Below are 21,180 nucleotides of genomic sequence, written 5' to 3'. Positions count from 1 at the left end.
TAGTGTGAAGAAAGAAATTGACATGAACCCACATGATAAGAAGGGGGCAGATATATCAGGAGTTTGAGATGAACATGTAAACACTACTATATGTAAAACAGATAACCAACAAGGACCTACTATATAGCATAGGGAACTCTAGACAACATTTTGTCATAACCTAAAAAGGAAAAGAATCTGAGAAAGAATATATATATACATATATATAACTGAATCACTTTGCCTTACACCAAAAACTAACACACACAGCAGGGTAAATCCATTATTCTTTAAAAAGTAGGGAATATTTAATTACACATTCTCTTTCAGAAACAAATTACTGAATTGAAAGTTTGGGATGGATAAAATCACTGTATTATGACCATTTTTGCTGACTGAAACAAACACAAGAGTAGCTTAAACATGAGAACAAAAGCTATATTAATCCAATTTTAGAAATGTATTTAGAATAAAATTTAAACTGTGATGGTAAATGTTTTAGGGAACACTGATAGTGGGTAGCAATACTTCCCTACTATATTCCTATCATTGGGCAGATAAAAAGGAAAATGGGTCTATCACCCATGGATGTAAAGATGAGGTTCTTTTTAATAGGTGGAGGCAACTGGTTAGGTGATTAGTGGTACCTAAACTCTGCTTGGGTGAGGTGAGGCTAAGGAGATCAAAATAGTGGAATGCACAGCTTAGAGATCTTTGGCTTTAGATCTAAAAAACCACATTCTGACTGCATCACTGACTAGTTTGGTAATGTCACCTAACCTCTCTGAATCAGTGTTCCCACATCTGTAAGACTCAGATAACAACCTTTCCCCTAGGTACACTACATGAGGTTCGAATGACACATGGTGTATGTAATATATGAAAATGTAAAGCATAACATAAATTTTTGATATTGATACCAAAGTAATTTGAGTTTTTACATATTCATCAAAGTTTGGATGCAACTGAGCAACTTGCAGCCCTAACTTTAATAAAAAATAAAGAAGTTCTATAATGGAAAGTGGTAAAAGCAGGTTGAACAGAATGGAAATGGAAGAAAATGAACATCATTTTATTCACATATTTGCCATTAACATTGCCACCACCCAAATGAGACAGAATTTTGCTTTTAAAAATGAAAGGAAATTACTTCTCCACATTTCCATAATTTAATATTGCTGCTTTTATTTTACTACCTTATCTTTAAATATTTAGGTCTTTGAATGTCAATCCCGAGTATACTATTTGAAATGTTGGGTCAGTATCTGTATTCTGTACTCTTCAAAGAGGATAGCTTCCAAATATCCTCTTCAGCCAGAGGATAAAACAAGGTTTTTTTAGAAACAAGTTAAACTTATAGTTCACATGTTAAATATTACTCTGTTAATTTCCCCAGCCAATTACAGTGCTGAAAGCTTTACCTTGGGAGTCATAACATAGATTTGTTGAATAAAAGGTCTATTTACATCTTCTCCCTCCTTCATCTTATAATACCAGCAAAAATAATTAGAGGAGGGAAAAGAAGAAAATGGGAAAAAACTCTGCTTAACCTTCTCTCAAGCTGCCTGAAAACTCAAGCAGGGGATGGTCTGATGGATAAGATGGATGAGCACCATTTCCCCTGGCTGAAGATCAAGCCTATCTCATTTGTAATTTTCTCGGTACCTGTGGCTAAGGAAGAAGGTTCCGAACACAACTGCCTCCACCCTCAGACCCAGTGAGAATAACTATGCTCTAACTAGTCAGACCTTCTTTGACAGATGGGAATAGAGAGCAAAATATATAGAAAAAATGAAAGTCACTGAGTGCTGTGGTAGAGACAGCTGAAGAGAGATGACATGCTATTATTATTTCATTTCTAACTTCACAGTGACCCATACTTTAATAAATCAAATATGCACAGTCATTAAAATGTAGAAAGATTCTTTGGAGGCAGGGAAAATCACTTTTACTAGTAAAAGAAATGATAAATTAATTATGTTATCAAAGTGAAACTTTAAGGAGGTGTTTTATCATATGCAGCCTTAGTACATTCTTTAGGATTTGGCACAATGGAAAAAAGTAAGGAATACTATTTTATCCTAAATATATTATTTGGCATTGCTTTTATGTTCTTGAAAATAAGGTGCATCACAGTTCCACTGAACATCATTAGAATAATACATGTATAAGTTTGGTCATCTCAGGGCCCTGTTGTTCAGTCGCTCAGTTGTGTCTGACTTTTTGTGACCCCATGGACTGCAGCATGCCAGGTTTCCCGGTCCTTCGCCAACTCCTGAAGCTTGCTCAAACTTATGTCCATTGAGTCAGCAATGCCATCCAACCATCTCTTTCTCTGTCACCTCCTTTTCCTCCTGCCTTCAATCTTTCCCAGCATCAGGGTCTTTTCCAGAGTCGGCTCTTTGTGTCAGGTGGTCAAAGTATTGAGCTTCAGCTTCAGCATCAGTCCTTTCAGTGAATATTCAGGGTTGATTTCCTTTAGGATTGACTGGTTTGATCTCCTTGTGTCCAAGGGACTTTCAAGAATCTTCTCCAACACCACAGTTCAAAAGCATCAATTCTTCGGTGCTCGGCTTTCTTTATGGTCCAACTCTCACATCCATATATGACTATGGGAAAAACCATAGCTTTGACTATATGGATCTTTGCCAGCAAAATGATATCTCTGCTTTTCAATGCACTGTCTAGGTTTGTCTTGACATTCCTTCCAAGGAGCAAGTAAATGTCTTTTAATTTCATTAAAACCACAGTGATCTTGGAGCCCAAGAAAATAAAATCTGTCACAGTTTACACTTTTTTCCCATCTATTTGCCATGGAGGGATGGGACTGGACACCATGATCTTAGTTTTTTGAATGTTGAGTTTCAAAGCAGCTTTTCCACTCTCCTCATTCACCCTCATCAAGAGGCTCTTTAGTTTCTCTTCATTTCCTGTCACTAGAGTGGTATCATCTGCATGTCTGAGGTTGCTGATAATTATCCTGGCAGTCTTGATTCCACCTTGAAAGTTACTAGAGCATAACTCAAACATTGTCATTTTCAGTCCTAACAAAATACAAAGATGATCAAATTCTCATGTGACGTACTTCACTTTTTGAAGAAGATGCCTTTATTTTCCACGTGTACAGGTACGAGTGCCCTAGGTACCTCATTTCACTGGTTGACATGCTTACTGAGAAAGTTTATGTTATTTCCTTAATTTTATGTGATTTAATTAAAGAAATTTATCTGTCTTCAGGTTCCATGCATTGGCAAATCACATAATGATGATATAAACCAGGAAGACATTTCCAATGACCATTCTTAATCTTCCTTTCTATTTTCTCTAACTTTGCCCTAAAATAAAATTTTAGAGTGATCCAAGAGGAAGTGGTTGGTTATTATAGTAAAAGAAGATGAAGAACAATCTTTGGCAACTCAAACTGGAATGGGGACCAGGAAGAAAGAAAGACCAGCACCCAGATTAAAAATACAATAAACATATTTTCTCTCTGGCCTCTCAGGAATGTTTGCTTAGGCAAGTATATTCTGGAAAATTGGTTTGACTATTTACTTAGTTTAACAAAATATTCACTTTTGGAAAACCAGCAGCCCAAACTGATAGGAACTGCACAGTTACCTGTCTTTATGAGAAGCTGCAGTGTCCAAAGATACAGCACAGAGGAAGATAAGCAAATCCAGGCTTCCTGAAGAATCTAATCACATAACTGACTTAGAGGCAACTTCAAAGCTGCCAGGGAAACTATTTGAAAAGCCTGCCAACGTGTCAAATCCTGCTACTAGTGAGAGGTCTTTCAAAGGTTGGCATCTGGATCCTGTGATTGCCATTCAGGAAGGGTGTCTGGGACTTCATGCGTTATTTCTGGTGATCATCTGCTCAGGCTATTACCTGGCAATTTGGACTGTGAAGACTGTTGTGTTGATTCAGGATGAAAGCCTATCCTACGATTTCACTTCTGAATGAGATTCTTTCAAGCTGTCCTTTTTTATTTATTTACTGTGCCACACTGACTTCAGCATGCATTTGCTCTGTGCTATGAATTGACTAACAACTTTTTCACACTATGGGGGTAAAACTAAAAATCCAGCTTTTTGCCCACTTGTGGCTTGTAAGTCTCAGTACTGAACCACACATCCCCTGTTTTTAGAATATTGTTTTGAGAAAATTCTTTCATCAGTGATGGAGCCTCACATTTGTTTTATTTGGAAATTTCTTTGATTCACCTTCACAAAGCAAATAGTATCATGTGGCAAATAGATATATTTTGTTATAAAACCCTATTGCATTTCCTGTACCCCTCCCACCCTAATACTCCCAACCACAAATTATTATACACAAAAACAGAGTAACAGAATGAATTTCAAAAGGATTACTGATTTCTAAGATGTTTACCAGCCAATATTTGAAGATACAGAATTATAGCCATGGGAAGTCTAAATATTATAGCTGTAGGCATTTATTTCTCTCTTTACAGTTGATTGGAGTGTTAACTGAGGTACTGACGCTTACTTAAAGGAGAAAAAGGCCCGTGGCTGTAGCCATCCTTAATTAAAATCCTTCACATTCTGGCATTTGTGGCTTTCCAACTAATATTCTCACCACTTAGACCTGAGGCAGAACCTAGTAACTTACAACCTACACCTACTACAAACTACTTTTTTATAGCATATCGGGCCAATCTTCCGTTTTTGTGTGTAGCTGATGAGGGAAAGAGACTAAAACACACAATGGAGGAAATGCATGCCTGCTGTTTAGATTAAACCAATTTCTCATGCTTTAGATATAAATAAATGGTCAACGATAATTAGACAAATGAAATGTTGATTTCAACATCATAAAGAATGAATAACAGGACTACTGACCCAAACACCAAAAATTATAGAGGTAATTCAGGAAGTAAAAGATTTTTAGAATTCTGCAGGTTGTACACAGACAAATGCATAAAATCAGAAGCAAATGTTCTGAAAAGGTAAAATTCGGAAACCAGGAAAGAGTCCTTTGAAATTAAACCACACACAGAGAGAGGTAGAAAGGCAAAGAGGGAGAAAAGAGAAGGAGAAGGGAGGGGAAGGGAGAAACAGAGAGACTTGGCAGAATTCAAAGACTGAATAAAAAGGGGATAAAATAATTGTTATAGAAGATAAAATATCAGAAAAAATTTGAGGGGAATATTTTATAAGAAATAATTGAGTCAATTTCCCATAGTTTAAGAAACACTAGGGGCTTCCCTGATGGTCCAGAGGTTAAGAATCTGTCTTGCAATGCAGGGGACACAGGTTCAATCCCTGGTGTGGGAAGATCCCACATGCTGCAGAGCAACTAAGCCCATGCGCCGCAACTACTGAGCCCGCACCTAGAGCCCACGAGCCATAACTACTGAGTCCACAAGCTACAACCACTGAAACCAGCGTGCCTAGAACCTGTGTTCCGCAGCAAGAGAAGCCACAGCGATAAGAAGCCTGAACACCACAACTAGAGAGTAGTCCCTGCTTGCAGCGACTAGAGAAGGCCTGTGTGCAGCCACAAAGACCCACCACAGCCCCAAAATAAAAATAAACGATCTTAAAAAAAGAACACAAAACTCTTTAGATTAGATGGTCCTCCAGCTATCTGTAGAACAGTCAGTCCTGCCTACTGATAAAAGCGTCTGAACTTGCAGAGCACAAAGGTAAGAAAAAAAGAGAAGACTGTAAAATGTTTCCAGAGAAGTATGATCCAGTAAACATACAAGTGATCAGTGTTGGAAAATAAAGGAGGATTATCTTCTGAGTTTTAATAGAAAGGATTACATACCAATACAATGCAGCCTTGGTGTCTTCATTTGACAAAAGAGGTAGAAGCGGATTCATGGCTATTTTGTATAGTTATATATAAAATGCACAGTAGAAGTACTCGAGTACTGAATCTTAGTTGATGTCACAGTATTAAGAAAAAAAAATAAAAAGAAACTTTGCCCTTGGTTATTTCATTAACCTCACAGTCTTAGTTCCCTTGCCGTTGAAATGCTGATAACACCTATTTCACTAGCTCAGCACAGTTTTCAGGATGTTATAAAGTAATTCATTGAAAATGCTTTAATAACTGTTTTTTTAAAATTTTTTATTTATTTTTTAATAACTGTTAAACATAATTTATAGGCAAGTTTTCCATCTCTATCACTTACAACTTCTCACTCAAGAACAAGCCGCTCAAGTCAATATCACTGTTTTATTTCTTGAAAACTCTTGTATGTAGAATTTCTTTTGAAACTTTTATCTTTAGGTGGCAGGTCTTCTGCTATCATTATGATGGACTGAAACCTATGGGAATTAGGAGAGAAGGCCAAGTTTCTGAAGCGCTGTTATTAATTCCTGTTTTTGTTTTTTTTTTTTAATTCCTGTTTTAAATTAGAAAAATTCATTTTTTACCTAAAAGATTAAGTTGAAATGAATAAAGACTACTGTTATCTTATTTTTGCGCCCATGTTCTCAATCTTTTTGAACTGGATTTGGCACAGTGGATAAATGAAAGTAGTGTACCTTCTTGGCTACTGGGAAAATTCCTGAGTGCTCTCCTTCTCTATTAAACATATCCCGGATGGATGCTAGAAGTGATGTGGGTAAAGTTGTTTAGTGAACAGTGAAATGCTTTTCCTTATTTTAAAATCTTAAAATATCCTAGTTCTTTTATACAAAGGTCAATCTGCTTTTACCCAAGCCTGAAGGCCAATTTCTCTTTTTATGGTTTCTCTTAAAGACTCAAGCTTGCTTATATTGCTTTCACTGAAGCTTTTAATCCATTTCCTGTAAGTAGTATCCAGGAAGCTGCTATTTTCCCATAATTTTCTATTCTTATCCTAATATGTTTCAATCCACATCCCTATGGCCATGCCAAATGCTTTTTCATTATGAGTTGGGTGAGTTTTAGATAGATTATGTTTGCCTAGAAAAGTTCCAGTAATATCTTGCTTTGTCATCAGAACTTAATTTCATTACTGGACTGGTGAGTGGCCACAGAGCACTTTTCCTTTGGATGTCTACTATACAAGTTCAATACAGGTTCCCGTGGTAGTCTGAATAGCATATACAAACTCTTATACATTGAAAAGTAATCAGAATAGGGTTTAGCTATTAAGGATTATCCACATGTATGAATATTCTTGCATATAAATGATCTTCCATTGGAGTCTATGATTGTGCTACAGAATTTTCCCAGTTAACTTACATTAAATTTCAGTTGCTTCATGTGTTTCAGCATTCTGGAAGAGTGTGTTTGTGTATATATGTGTCTGTACATGCTCTTTGAAAGAAAGCATCATTTAGCCACTGCTTTCATATACAGATGGTAAAGAATCAAAGCTCAGCTGGTAAAGAATCCACCTGCAATATGGGAGACCTGGGTTTGATCCCTGTGTTGGGAAGAACTGCTGGAGAAGGGATAGGTTACCCACTCCAGTATTCTGGCCTGGAGAATTCAGGCTATACAGTCCGTGGGGTCACAAAGAGTCGGACAATACTGAGCAACCTTCACTTTCACTTTTCAAGAAAACAATGATATTTTCAATATTAAATGCAATTTATATTAGAATTATATTTTTTCATAAATAGATACATGTGTCATGTTCAAAGAGCTAGAGTGTTATTCACCTAACAGAGCAAGCAGTGTCTACAGGGAGAAGTTACTATGTCATGTCATCAGCCATTTATTTTATTAGGTGTCTGGAATGTTTATCAAACTATCTGCTTGGTTTTGTACAAAACACTTATGCCCAGTTGTGCTTCTCTGGTGGTCACTTTTGTTTGAAGAATACAATTTTTCTTTGTTTCCCAACATCCTTGTGTGACTGATAAGATATGTTACTTTTTTTTTTTTTACCCCTAAGACCTTTAGAAAGAAATAATTTAATTTGCATGAACGACTTTCTTATGGGACTACATTAGATAAGCAACTCTAATTTAAAGGAAGGTGACTTGTGCATTTAATTGAATCTGATAAAGTAGTTGCAAAAGACATTTTCCAAATGAATTTTCTTTATGCATTAATTATTAAATCTCTGCTTTCTTACAAGCATGTTGCAACTTAAAAGACACAATAAAAGATATTAAACAAGGGTTAAACAATAAACCAATATTGTAACTTCTTATTAAATTGCCTATGTTCTAAAAAAATAGATTGAATAAAGCACATAGAAATATTGATAATAGTTATCTCTGAATCATAGTTATGTCAACAATTTTACCTTTCCTCCCCATAATTCTGCATAAAAATGCTTAACAAGTATACAAGACTTTTATGATCAATGCATTTTTAAATGAATAATTTTTAACTTAAAATTTAAATAAGGAAGTTATTAAAAAAGAAAGCTAACCTACACAGGACCAAAAATTATGAGTGTCACATACATGGGATCCTTTACTATATAAATCACAGAAATCATAATTTATTAAGATCAGATCATAAGGCTTTTCTAACAGATGAGTAAAATGAGTACAAAAAATATTAAATGATTTTTCCATTGAGAAATCATTTTGCTGTACATCTGAAACTAACACAACAATGTAAATCAATTATACTTTTAAAAAGTAGGAAATATTTAATTATATGTTCTTCTATTCAGAAAGAAATTACTGAATGAAATAGTTTGGGATTGATAATATCACTCTAATAACTTCTCATTAATTTGATTTCCTCTATAAAAGACCTGATCACACTTGTCACGTTCTGAGATCGTGGAGCTTAGGATTTCACAGAAGGACATGATTCAACCCATAGCATATTCTGATTTAAGATTCAACCGATCTGTGCCCTTTAACACTTCTAATCTTCAAAGAAGGGAAATTTAGAGCCTTTCAAAACCCAGATGTAAGACAAAATTCTGATTTACCAATTCTGACTCACATTTGGGAATAACTGACCCTGTTATTCCAAGAATTCCCTCCTTGGCCTTTATTTTGCCTTCTCTGGGTCTCATCGCCAGATTGGGTCCTCTCACTCCTTTGCTTCTTGCTACTGAGACAGGGTTCTCCTGACTTCATCAGTTCCAGGCAGCATGTTAACCTTCATTAGCTTTGGATCTCATTCTTCAGTGAACCTCAGGCAGCGGGTCTTCCTGAGGCAGCTACTCTGCTTTGGAGTCAAGCAACTGCCTTTGTATCACATTAAAATGAACATGCTAGGAAATCAATCCTACCTGCCAAGGAGGTACTACGTCAAACTCTCATTCCCCTCCCTTCCAGTTGCCTCTGGTAAGGAGGGCCGGTTTGACAGTTTCTCTGTTCTCTGCACTTTGATCAGGGTTGCTCTGTGCTCTTCCTATTGCAGCATCCCTCCTTCCTGCCCCCATGTGAACACGTCTGCCATTTCGTGAGCAGGGTCAGTCCTTTTACTGCCACACCAGAAAGTTCTCAGGTACCCACTGGGAGCCAAACCAAGTTCACTCACCTGCCAGTTTCAGGAAACAATATCTATTTGCTTGGTGAAACATATGCTTCACCATTGTGCTTTGAATTTATCTTGCTAAAAAGCTCACACAAAGGAACCCTCTGTGCATGCGTGCTAAGTTGCTTCAGTCATATCTGACTCTTCGTGACCCTATGGACTGTGGTCCACCAGGCTCCTCTGTCCAAGGAATTCTCCAGGGAAGAAAACTGGAGTGGGTTGGCATTTCCTTCTCCAGACCCCCTGTATGTGTATTCAATTTAATCCTTTGGTAAAAGTTAAAGCATAGAATATCAACTGTATACCAGCAACTCTGCAAAATATTTTACAACTACTACTTTAGTCCACAGAAGATCCTTATGAATAATGCCTTACATGTTTTGGATGGAGAAATTACTGTGATTTATTGATAGTTTACTATAAACTAGGCACTATATACTACACATTTTATATTTATCAACTCAGTTAAACTTTACAAAAAACTTATAAAGCAGGAATTATTTTTGTATATTAAGGTCTCTGCAGAAAAAGGATCGAAACTAAGCAGGACCCTGTGGGACTCCTGGACAGAAAAGTGTTTGTGTCTCTCATTTCTTGATTATAGGAAATTGACTTCACTCAGCCTCTGAAACCTTCCCTGAGTTTCACAGGGCAGGTTCAAAGAGCTGCTAATCAGGGAAGGGAGGCTAAGTGACGATAAGGGAGGAGCAGTTAAGAAACAATAGTGCAGCCTTTGGGCAGGGTCCTGATAGTCCTTCAAAGGATATAAATAACAATATCTTTGAGCAGTTTTGTTGATACTGAAACCCCCACCAGGTGCGAAAAGTTAATTGTACACTGCCTGCAAGCACTCAGACCCCAGACCAGCTGGAATCGGAAAGTTGACAATGCTGACTCCCAATCTCCTCACCACAAACCAATGAGAAGAATGTTCATGAGATGATCATGCCCTCCTCTTTCACCCATTACTATAAAACTCCTCACAACACCCTCCAGGTCAGGACACAGAATTTTTAGGGCACTAGCCTGCTCTAGTCTCCTCTACCAAGCAAAGATATAAAACTTCTCTTTTCTGCTTCATCCAAAACTCTATCTCTGAGATTTAATTTGATGTCAAGGTACAAAGGCCAGATTCAGCATCAGGATGCCCAACTAAGATATGTTAATGCAAAGCAATAACAAAGAAACAATATCAACATGCACAATTAACCTGAGATGGTAAGATTTGCCATTTCCAGAGGCAAATGGACTAGAAAGGAAGGTATGTTATGAAGCCAGAAGGAGCTAGAGCCCAGTGGTGGTGGTTGTTCAGTCGCTTAGTCATGTCTGACTCTTTGTGACCCCATGGACTGCAGCACACCAGGCTTCCATGTCCTTCACCATCTCCCGGAGCTTGCTCAAACTCATGCCCCCTGAGTTGGTGATGCCATCCAACCATCTCATCCTCTGTCTCTCCTTCTCCTCCTGCCTTCAACCTTTCCCATGATTAGGGTCTTTCCAAATGATTTGGCTCTTGGAATCAGGTGGCTAAAGTATTGAAGTTTCAAGTTCAACATCAGTCCTTCCAATGAATATTCAGGACTGATTTCCTTTAGGATGGACTGGTTGGATCTCCTTGCAGTCTAAGGAACCCTCAAGAGTCTTCTCTGGCACCACAGTTTAAAAGCATCAATTCTTCAGCACTCAGCCTTCTTTATGGTTCAACTCTCACATCCATGCATGGCTACTGGAAAAACCATAGCTTTGACTATATGGACTTTTTTCAGCAAAGTAATGCCTCTGCAATATGATGTCTAGGTTTGTCAAAGCTTTTCTTCCAAGAAGCAAGTGTCTTTTAATTTCATGACTGCAGTCACCATGATTTTGGAGCCCAAGGAAATAAAGTCTGTCACTGCTTCCATTTTTTTCCACATCTTTTTGCCATAAAGTGATGGGACTAGATGTCATGATGTTATTATTATTATTTTAATGTTGAGTTTTAAGCCAGTTTTTTCACTCTCCTCTTTCACTTTCATCAAGGAGCTCTTTAGTTCCTCTTCAATTTCTGCCATTAGGGTGGTGTCATCTGTATATTTGATGCAGATGTTATTGCTATTTCTCCTGGCAATTGTGATTCCAGCTTGTGTTGCATCCAGTCTGGCATTTCTCATGATGCATTCTGCATATAAGTTATTAAAGCAGGATGATGATATACAGCCTCGACGTATTCCTTTCCCAGTTTTGAACCAGTCTGTTGTTTTGTGTCCAGTTCTAACTATTGCTTCTTGACCATCATACAGGTTTCTCAGGAGACAGGTAAGGCGGTCTGGTACTCACACCTCTTTAAGAATTTTCCACAGTTTGTTGTGATCCACACAGTCAAAGATTTTAGTGTAGTCAATGAAGTAGATTTTTTTTTTTTTCTGGAATTCTCTTGCTTTTTCTATGATCCAACAGATGTTGACAATTTGATCTCTGGTTCCTCTGCCTTTTCTAAATCCAGCTTGTACATCTGGAAGTTTTTGGTTCACTTACTACTGAAGCATAGTTTAAACATACTATTGAAGCCTAGCCTCAATGGTAGTAGTGGTAATGAAAGTCACTCTGTTGCATCCGACTCTGCAATACCATGGACTATACAGCCCACAGAATTCTCTAGGCCAGAATATTGGAGTGGGTAGCCTTTCCCTTCTCCAGGGGATCTTCCTGATGCAGGGATTGAACCCGGGTCTCTTTCATTACTTTCCAATTATTTACCAGCTGAGCCACAAGGGAAATCCAAGAATAATGGAGTGGGTTGACTATCCCTTCTCCAGCAGATCTTCCCAACCCAGGAATCAAGCTGGGGTTTCCTGAATTGCAGGCAGTTTCTTTATCAGGGCTATCAGGGAAGCCCTAGTGGTATATGGAGTATAATCTAGGGGTCAATTGGCAGATGCTCTCATCCAAAAGGTATGTATTAGTCACTATGTGCTTGATAAACATCACAAAACTTCTATAGACTCATGTGTTGATAAAAGTAAGGGTTTAGAACATAAACTGTTTGAGTTCAATTGCTAACATTATTATGTAGAGCGGTAGTTTTCAACATGTGGTCCTCTGACCAGGAGTATCACTAAATCTTGGCCATACCCTGGGCCTCATGAATCAGAAACTCCAAAACTGGGCTCCAGGAAACTGTGTTTTAATAAACTTTGAAGGTGACGATTATGTACATTTAACATTGAAAACCACTGTCCTAGGTTAAATTATTTAACCTTATAAAGAAACTCAGGTCCATCCTCTGTCAAACAGAAATAATGACTGTAAGTACCTTTTATAGTCATTTGGAGAGTTACTGTGACAAAGGTAAAGCTTAGAAAATGGCAAGAACACATTTCAGTAGCTATTTTTACTACAGTTAGTAGTTTCCAGTCTATTTTTATTAAGAGAAGGAACTGTTTGCTTATAAGGCAGTACAACATAGTTGTTCAAGGCCCAGGACCAAAATAGCCTGAACTCAAAGCCTGGGTCAACTCAGATCTAGGGGTTATTCTCTCTCAGTCCTGTTATCTCATATGTAAAGTAGTTATACTAATGAAAGACCCTACATCAAAAGTTAGGGTAGTTACTATCCCATACCAAGAATTGAATTTAAATGCTACCTACCATTATTACCCCGTCAATTAATTTGGCTTGGGGGAGAAGAATTTGTTAATGTGTTAATTTATTTAAGTACATTATTGCTCTTAGAGTGAGTTCATTTCTTTTCTGTAGTATTTATTTCAAAAACTCTATTTTGCTCCATCCCTGAAAACAAAAACAAAACTAAAAAACAACAAAAAATCCACCTTTTCCCCACTTTCCTTCATAAGCAATCCTCTATATATAAAACAACTTCCTGTATTTGTTTACTTTTGAGTAATTCTTAAGCACTTCTCCTGGGTGAACTGAAGCTGAGGAAGGATAAACTAAAAAGGAAGGGACCTTAAATAATTATAAATAAGAAAGCATATCTGTGTTCATTTTAAGGGCCCAGAACAATCTTAAAATTTCTAAAAATCTACTTGGCTACCTTTCACAGGTCATGAGTAGTTGCCTATAAATATGAGATTCTTGTGCTGAATAAAATCAGGGTTTAGGCTACTTATAAAATACTTTCTTGAACTCTGAAAGTCAATTTAGCATTTCATGTCACTTTCAAAGTTTTTCTCACTTCAACAAGAGCCACTCATGTTGTCTGGGATGCTTGGTAATTGAGTTTCTCAAGGAATATGTGACACATTGTGATGTAGTGTAAAAGGATTTCAGTTATCCATTCCCGGATCCTTCATAATCGGCTAAAAATATATCTCAGTGTCCCCTGTCTGTGCTTCAGGAGGCCCTACCAATCTCATATTTCTTAATCTGATATTATTTTCTGGTCATCAATTTGATTTCTCAGCAACCGTCAGGGCTTGGTCTTCTTTGAATAGCCTCATGTCTATAAATCTTTATTTCTTTTTTTTTTCAATTTTCCTCCCAGTCTCTGTTGATCTTAACTCCTAAATTTTTATCACTTGTAGCCTGAATCACAAGTGACCTTTTCATTGCCATCGGTCAAGTTTCCACTTAATAAGATTGGAATGGCCCTTGTCATTTAAAAAAGAATAATGAGCACTCCTCAGAATGAATGGTAGAGAGCAGAAATACCAAGGGGGAGGGGACAAGGAGACAGAGAAAGAGAGGGAAATGAAAGAAAAAATCCGGTGCTTTAAAGTTGAGGACTTCGCTGCCTGTAATTTCCTTATTTTTCATGCTTAATCTATTCAACCCCATGTTTTAAATAAATGATTGGTCACTTTTTCTGGAAAAATAGCTGGATAACTTGAGTCCCATAATGAGTCACTGTGAATAAACCAAATACTTTATATGATGAATTTATCATTTGAGGGGAAAGAATCTCAATACTTTTACTTTGACCAAAATGTACTGTTTATAACAACAAAAGAGCTCCTCAGGTGGTGCTAATAGTAAAGAATCCACCAGGAGACACAAGAGAGACAGGTATAATCCTGGGTCAGGAAGATCCTCCGGAGAAGGAAATGGCTACTCACTCCAGTATTCTTGCCTGGAGAAACCCATGGACAGAGGAGGCTGGCAGGCTACAGTCCATGGGGTAACAAAGAGTCAGATACGACTGAGTATCTCAGCACAATGAGGATAACAACAAAAAGTCAATCACTTAAAATTTTGTATTTTCTATGAAATGTTTTAAAAGATGTTTTGAAAAGAATTTTCATTTTAAAATGCTTCAAAGAGGTGACTACTTCCTTGTACAAAATATTTGTCTAGTCCCTTTCCACCTTCTTTGAAGATGAAAATTTTATCGAGTCTGGAGAGCATCTGACATCTATCTTATGCAAACAAAGTTTTTCTTTTTTTATTGCTCTTCTCATGATTCTTTGACAAACGTGTCAGATTTGCATTTTGCCATTCAACATGCATGTCGTATGCTGAATATATACATGCAGTGAGTATTTGGTATGTGCTTTAATAATAAACCACAGATTCCAATGTCTGGGAATTTGGGTCCAAGGGAAATAGACATGTGACTAAAAGAAACACTCACCTACAAAATGACTAAGAAATGCCAGAAGAAAATAAATATACATGATTCAGAATACTTTAGCAACATGAAAAAAGTGCTAGATTAAAATAATGATAATCAATATAATTTGGAAAGAAAATGGATTTTTGGCTGTGCGTGAAGATGAAAGAGTAGGCAGTTGATTCAGATATGCACTCAAAGGGCCTAGATTTGATTTCTTATTTTACTAATTATTGTAGATACAGGATTGATTTTCCACAGACTTAATGAAGTGATAAATATAGAAAGGTGATATATATATAATATGATATGGGTAACAGTCTCAGTAATGACCCTTCTCCCCATGAACCTTCCCTTCATAGGTTCCTCTCTTAAGAACTGTGGAAATGAAACTGTTGTGTGTGATTCTATTTCATGGGCATTTATTGAACAATTACTATGTATCTAGGCACACTTAGGTCTTATAAGTTAATATGTTTAAAAAATATTTCTAACATAAAAGTAACAGAACATTTGTAGTAGCTGTTAAGTAATATGACCTTACTATGTAAAATAGTATATTGTGTAGAAAATTAGAATATACATTGGAGCACTGTGACATAAAAGAAGCTAGACAGATGTTATCCAAACCATATTCCCAGGGGTCTGAGTAAGAGGATATATGAGAAAAAAATATCCTATGACTAAATGAGTGAAAAATCTGAATACTATAACATTATTTTAAAAAGTCAACATATTCATTTGTATAGTAAAGCCTTTGAAAATGGTTTCTGATTAATATTTAATATTTGTAACTACTGATATCTAAAGTGCATATGCTTGCACTATATAATATATAATATTATGACTCTCTGCGACCCTATGGACTATATAGTTATATATATATATATATATATATATATATATATATAGACTATAATTCTCCAGGCCAGAATACTGGAGTGGGTAGCCTTTCCCTTCTCCAGGGGATCTTCCTGATCCAGGGATTGAACCCAGGTCCCTCACATTGCAGGTGGATTCTTTACCAGCAGAACCACAAGGGAAGCCCATATAATAATTTACACATATATTACTCTCTCTACATAATATATATTTTAGTGTTTATATATATATATATATGTTTCCCTGGCTTCAGACTATACTACAGGGTTACAGTGATCAAGACAGGATGGTGCTGGCACAAAAACAGAAATATAGACCAATGCAACAGGATAGAAAGCCCAGAGATAAACTCAGGCACTTTTGACAAGAGAGCCCAGAATGTACAAAAGGCAGCAAAGACAGCCTCTTCAATAAGTGGTGCTGGGAAAACTGGATAGCTATATGTAAAATAAGGAAATTATAACACTATCTAACACCATACACAAAAATAAACTGCAAATGGATTCAAGATCTAAATGTATGGCAAGACACTATAAAATCTCTTAGAGGGAAACACAGGCAGGCATATAAGTCACAGCATGATCTTTTTTTTGACCAACCTCCTAAAATAATGAATATGAAAACAAAAATAAACAAATGGGACCTAATCAAACTTCAAGGCTTCTACACAGCAAAGGAAACCATAAAAAAGATGAAAAGACAGATGGGAGACAAAACATTTGCAAAGGAAGCAACTGACAAATAATTAATCTCCAAAATATACAAAAGCAGCTCATGCATCTCAATATATTAAAAAAAAAAAAATAAGTGCTTAAGACCTAAATAGACATTTCTCCATAGAAGACATAAGAAGGCCAAGAAGCACATGAAATGATTCTCAACATCTCTAATTAGACAAATGCAAATCAAAACTATACTTCACATGGTAAGAATGGCCATCAATAAAAAATGTACAAAAAATAAATGCTGAAGAGGGTGTGGAGAAAAGGGAATCTTCTTACACTGTTGACAGGAATGTAAATTGATACAAACACTACGGAAAATAGTATGGACTTTCCTTAAAAAACTAAAAATAGAACTACCACATGATCCAGCAATCCCATTGCTGGGCATATATCCAGACAATAACTTAATTTAAAAAGATACATGCACCTCAATGTTCATTGCGGCACTATTTACAATCACCAGGATATAGAGGCAACCTAAATGTCCATCAACAGAGGCATGGATAAAGAAGATGTGGTACATATGCACAAGGGAATGTTACTCAGCCATAAAAAGGAACGAAATTGGGTCATGTGTGGAGATGGGGATGGGCCCAGAGACTGCCATACAAAGTGAAGTAAGTTGGAAAGAGAAGAACGAATATTGTATATTAATGCATATATGGGGAATCTGAAAAATTTGGTATAGACAATTTTATTTACAAAGCAGAAGAGGAGAACAAACAAAGGCAGAGAACAACTATATGGATAACAAGGGGGAAAGTGGGAGGTGGGATGAATTGGGAGACAGACTGACATATATACACTGTTAGTAAAATAGATAACTAATGAGAACCTATAGTATAGCACACAGACCTCTACTCAATGCTCTGGGTGACCTGAAAGGGCAGGAAATCCAAAACAGATGTACACACACACACACACACACACACATTTAACTGAATAACTTTGCTATATTGCTCACAACATTGTAAAGCAACTATATTGTAATAAAAATTAAAAAGAAAAGGTTTTAAAGAAACATGTCCATTATAAAGAACTATGAAAGAAACCCACTGCCAAGTAAACCGTGACATGTGTTCTTAACACAAAAAATTTACAGAAAGATATGTTTTCATGGAAATTTATCACATACTACTTCTGTGTTTGTATGAAAAGGTAAGTGAATAAATGGTTAACATTTTCCTAAAACATTTTTCATGTTTAGAGTTTGGAATTTGGAAGCACTTTTCTATTTGAGTCATGAATATCCATATTTTTCTGCAAATAGTAACCTTTGTTCCATCAAAGTGTTGGTGGCACAGGATTTCTTAAAATAATCTAACAAGCTCTAAGTCATTAGAGATAATTTCTGAGGAGACTTGTAACTGAATATAGTCAGTCTGCTTGCTTTCTGGGTTTAGGAATAAAGCACAAGCCCTCTGCTTGACCACATCCCACCATCTCACAGCTATTTGCTTCCTAGGAAACAAAAGAAGACTACAGTATCGTCTTTGAGATTCTCATCTGAGCCACTGGTACCCATCTGCACCTTTTGATCTTGCATTGCATGCAGGCAGCAAGGACAATCATCCCATCACACTCTCAAGAGGCTTTGGATTTCAAGAGATGGTAATACGTGGAGGAAAAATGCACCCAGAACAAATAAAGCACATCATTCCTTTAAAAGGTCAAGCATGGCATTAGAATGAGAACATTTTAACCTTTGATGAAACATTCTGAAATCAGCAAGTGTGCAAAGGAATGACAGCAAATTTCCTTTAGTGAAGTGAAAGTGTTAGTCACTCAGTTGTGTCTGACTCTTGGTGACCCCATGGACTGTAGTCTGCAAGGCTCCTCTGTCCATGGAATTCTCTAGCCAAGAATACTGGAGTGGGTAGCCATTCCCTTCTTCAGGGGATCTTCCTGACCCAGAGATTGAACCTGGGTCTCCTGCATCGTAGGCAGATTTTTTTACCATCTGAGCCAAAAAAGAAGACCTTCCTTTATTGAACTTATCCTCAACTCTTCAATCCTCTGCCTAATGACAAAGAACTTCTCTTTCGGGGAGTCAACTTGAAGGCAAAACAAAAGATATTCTGTAAGAAATACTAAATGCTAAGTGGCTACTTTATTTAAATATAAATATTCTATTTCAAATAACCTATTTATCTCCAGGATTTGCCTTTAGCTCTGGGGGTGGAGGAAACTCTTTTGAAGCTAGAATATGTTTAGAGATAAGTTTTTCAGCTTACATAAAATACAAGTTACACTGGAACAGTACATCAAAATTAACATTTTGAATTGCTGAGGCATTTTTCAATATATTGGGTTAAATAAAAGGGATTTCACTTAAATTTTTTCAACATTCAGTAAATCTACTTCATAGAAATAAAAAATTGTACTTGGCTCTAGTCAACTTCTGTTTCCAAGAAGATGTGGTAAACATACTTTTCTTTCTCCCAGTAAATATATCAGGCAATCCTGGACATTATATATAAAACAGTCATGAGAAGATGCTAACAAGTAGTGGAAACAAGCCAGATTGGCTAGGATGATTCCAACCTGAGGAACGATGTAGTGATGTGTTCCCTGGACTTTCCTTTTGCCTCATATGTCCCACACTGCAGATGGTGACTGCAGCCATGAACTTAAAAGATGCTTGCTCCTTGGAAGAAAAGCTATGACCAAGCTAGACAGCATATTAAAAAGCAGAGACATCACTTTGCCAACAAAGGTCCTTATAGTCACAGCTATGGTTTTTCCAGTAGTCATGTATGGATGTGAGAATTGGACCATAAAGAAGGCTCAGTGCAAAAGAATTGATACTTTTGAACTGTGGTGTTGGAGAAGACTCTTGAGAGTCTCTGGCACTGCAAGAAAATCAAACCAGTCAATTCTAAAGGAAATCAGTCCTGAATATTCATTCAAAGGACATACGCTGAAGCTGAAACTCCAATACTTTGGCCACCTGATGCGAAGGACTGACTCATAAGAAAAGACACCGATGCTGGGAAAGAGCAAAGGCAGGAGAAGGGGACAACAGAGGACAAGATGGTTGGATGGTATCACTGTCTCAATGGACATGAGTTTGAGCAAGCTCCGAGAGATGGTGAAGGACAGGGAAACCTAGGATGCTGCAGTTCATGGAGTTGCAAATGATCAAACATGTCTGAGCAATGGAATAACAACAACAATCTCAGACTGGTAGTTGAAGAAGTCACAATCTGGAAATGTTAACAGTGCACACTACAAAAGCACCAGAGAAGTCTGCTCCATGTAGCCAAAGGAACAGTCTAGGGCAGTCAAGCCAAAGAAAACTTTAAGACAATAGCCACTTTACTCCGACCAAACGCTGCAGAAGAAACCTGTGGACTCCCACCACTACTCACCCCAGCAGAGACTAAGTAGTGAGCCTAGATCTCCACCCACATGGAGTGGTAAAATGTGCCTCCCAAGCCCCTGAGTTGGTGTTAGGGAAGATTAAGTAGAGACAAAGGATTTTCCTTCCTTCCATAAGATGAGGCTCCCCCACCATACACAGTGTGTTAGTCACACAAGGATCCTAAAATGTCACAGCCATTTGCCCTCCCTGGTTTGTCACCAAAAGCTTTTAAGGGCAGCATTCGTCTCACATTGCCTCTCTCTCCTTCATCTCTAGTCCTGCAAGCTTCCAAGGCTTTGCCCTTTGGTTCCTCAGAAGCTGGTGCTACGCTTTGTCAGGTTCCAGACAACACTGATGTCAAGTATAAACAAAGAAGACCTTCTTTCTCTCTGCTCCCTGCAGGTACTCGGATTTTACAAAGGTTTGTGACTATATAGCATCCAATGTCATTTTACGGTCATGAGGAAGCAAATATTGGTTACATTTCTTCAATGTCTTTAAAATTCTGAAATTTTGAAAATAACTGAAAAGAAAACTTGAGGATGAAAACCACATGCTAAGACAGGCTGAGCTGAAAGCTTGAAGGAAACTGGATTTTGATGACTCCATGAGATCAACAGTGGATTGCTTACTTCTTATTTACAAGAAGAAGATAGATGATTAGTAATTTAAGCCATTGCTTTTCAGGTTGTCTGTTACTTGTAGAAAAAGGCAATCCTATTTAATATATTTGCCATTCTGTGTTTCAGATTCTTGCACAGGTGTGACTTTGTCACAGTGCTTTTCTCTTTTAGTTGTTAAGGCATTAAGTTAGATTTGAGAGTGCCATGCAGATGTTTAGATATTCAGGAGAACAGTAAGAATAAGCTCTCCAGTGTGACCACAGCTTTCCAAATACAGACTAATGTGGAGAATAGTTAAATCAGAAGTAAGATGAAGGTCCTGAATCTTGACTCCATTTCAAAAGAGTGCCCTGGTTGCACAGAAGCCTGATATTTCAAAAGAAACAATTCTGTGGGAGCTTAGGCTCCATCTTGTGATGTCAGACTGACCAAGAATTTACCACCTGTCAATCAGAACCAAACCAGGTGTCAGGGGAAGAAGATGTCATGTGGCTTCTCTCCCCTGACTTGCAGCCTTCCACTCAGAACAGCACTGGAGTGAGGGCCTAAGGGTTTCTCAAAGCTGAAATGATAAGAATAAAGGGTTATTGTGGGCATGTCCATGGGATTAGAGAGCTGAGAAGTTTAAGAACCTAAAGTTAA

Source organism: Cervus canadensis, chromosome 3, assembly GCF_019320065.1.
Source record: "Cervus canadensis isolate Bull #8, Minnesota chromosome 3, ASM1932006v1, whole genome shotgun sequence".
NCBI classification, from domain to species: Eukaryota; Metazoa; Chordata; class Mammalia; order Artiodactyla; family Cervidae; genus Cervus; species Cervus canadensis.
The sequence above is the reverse complement of the archived record's forward strand: the minus strand, read 5'-3'. Positions refer to the sequence as shown.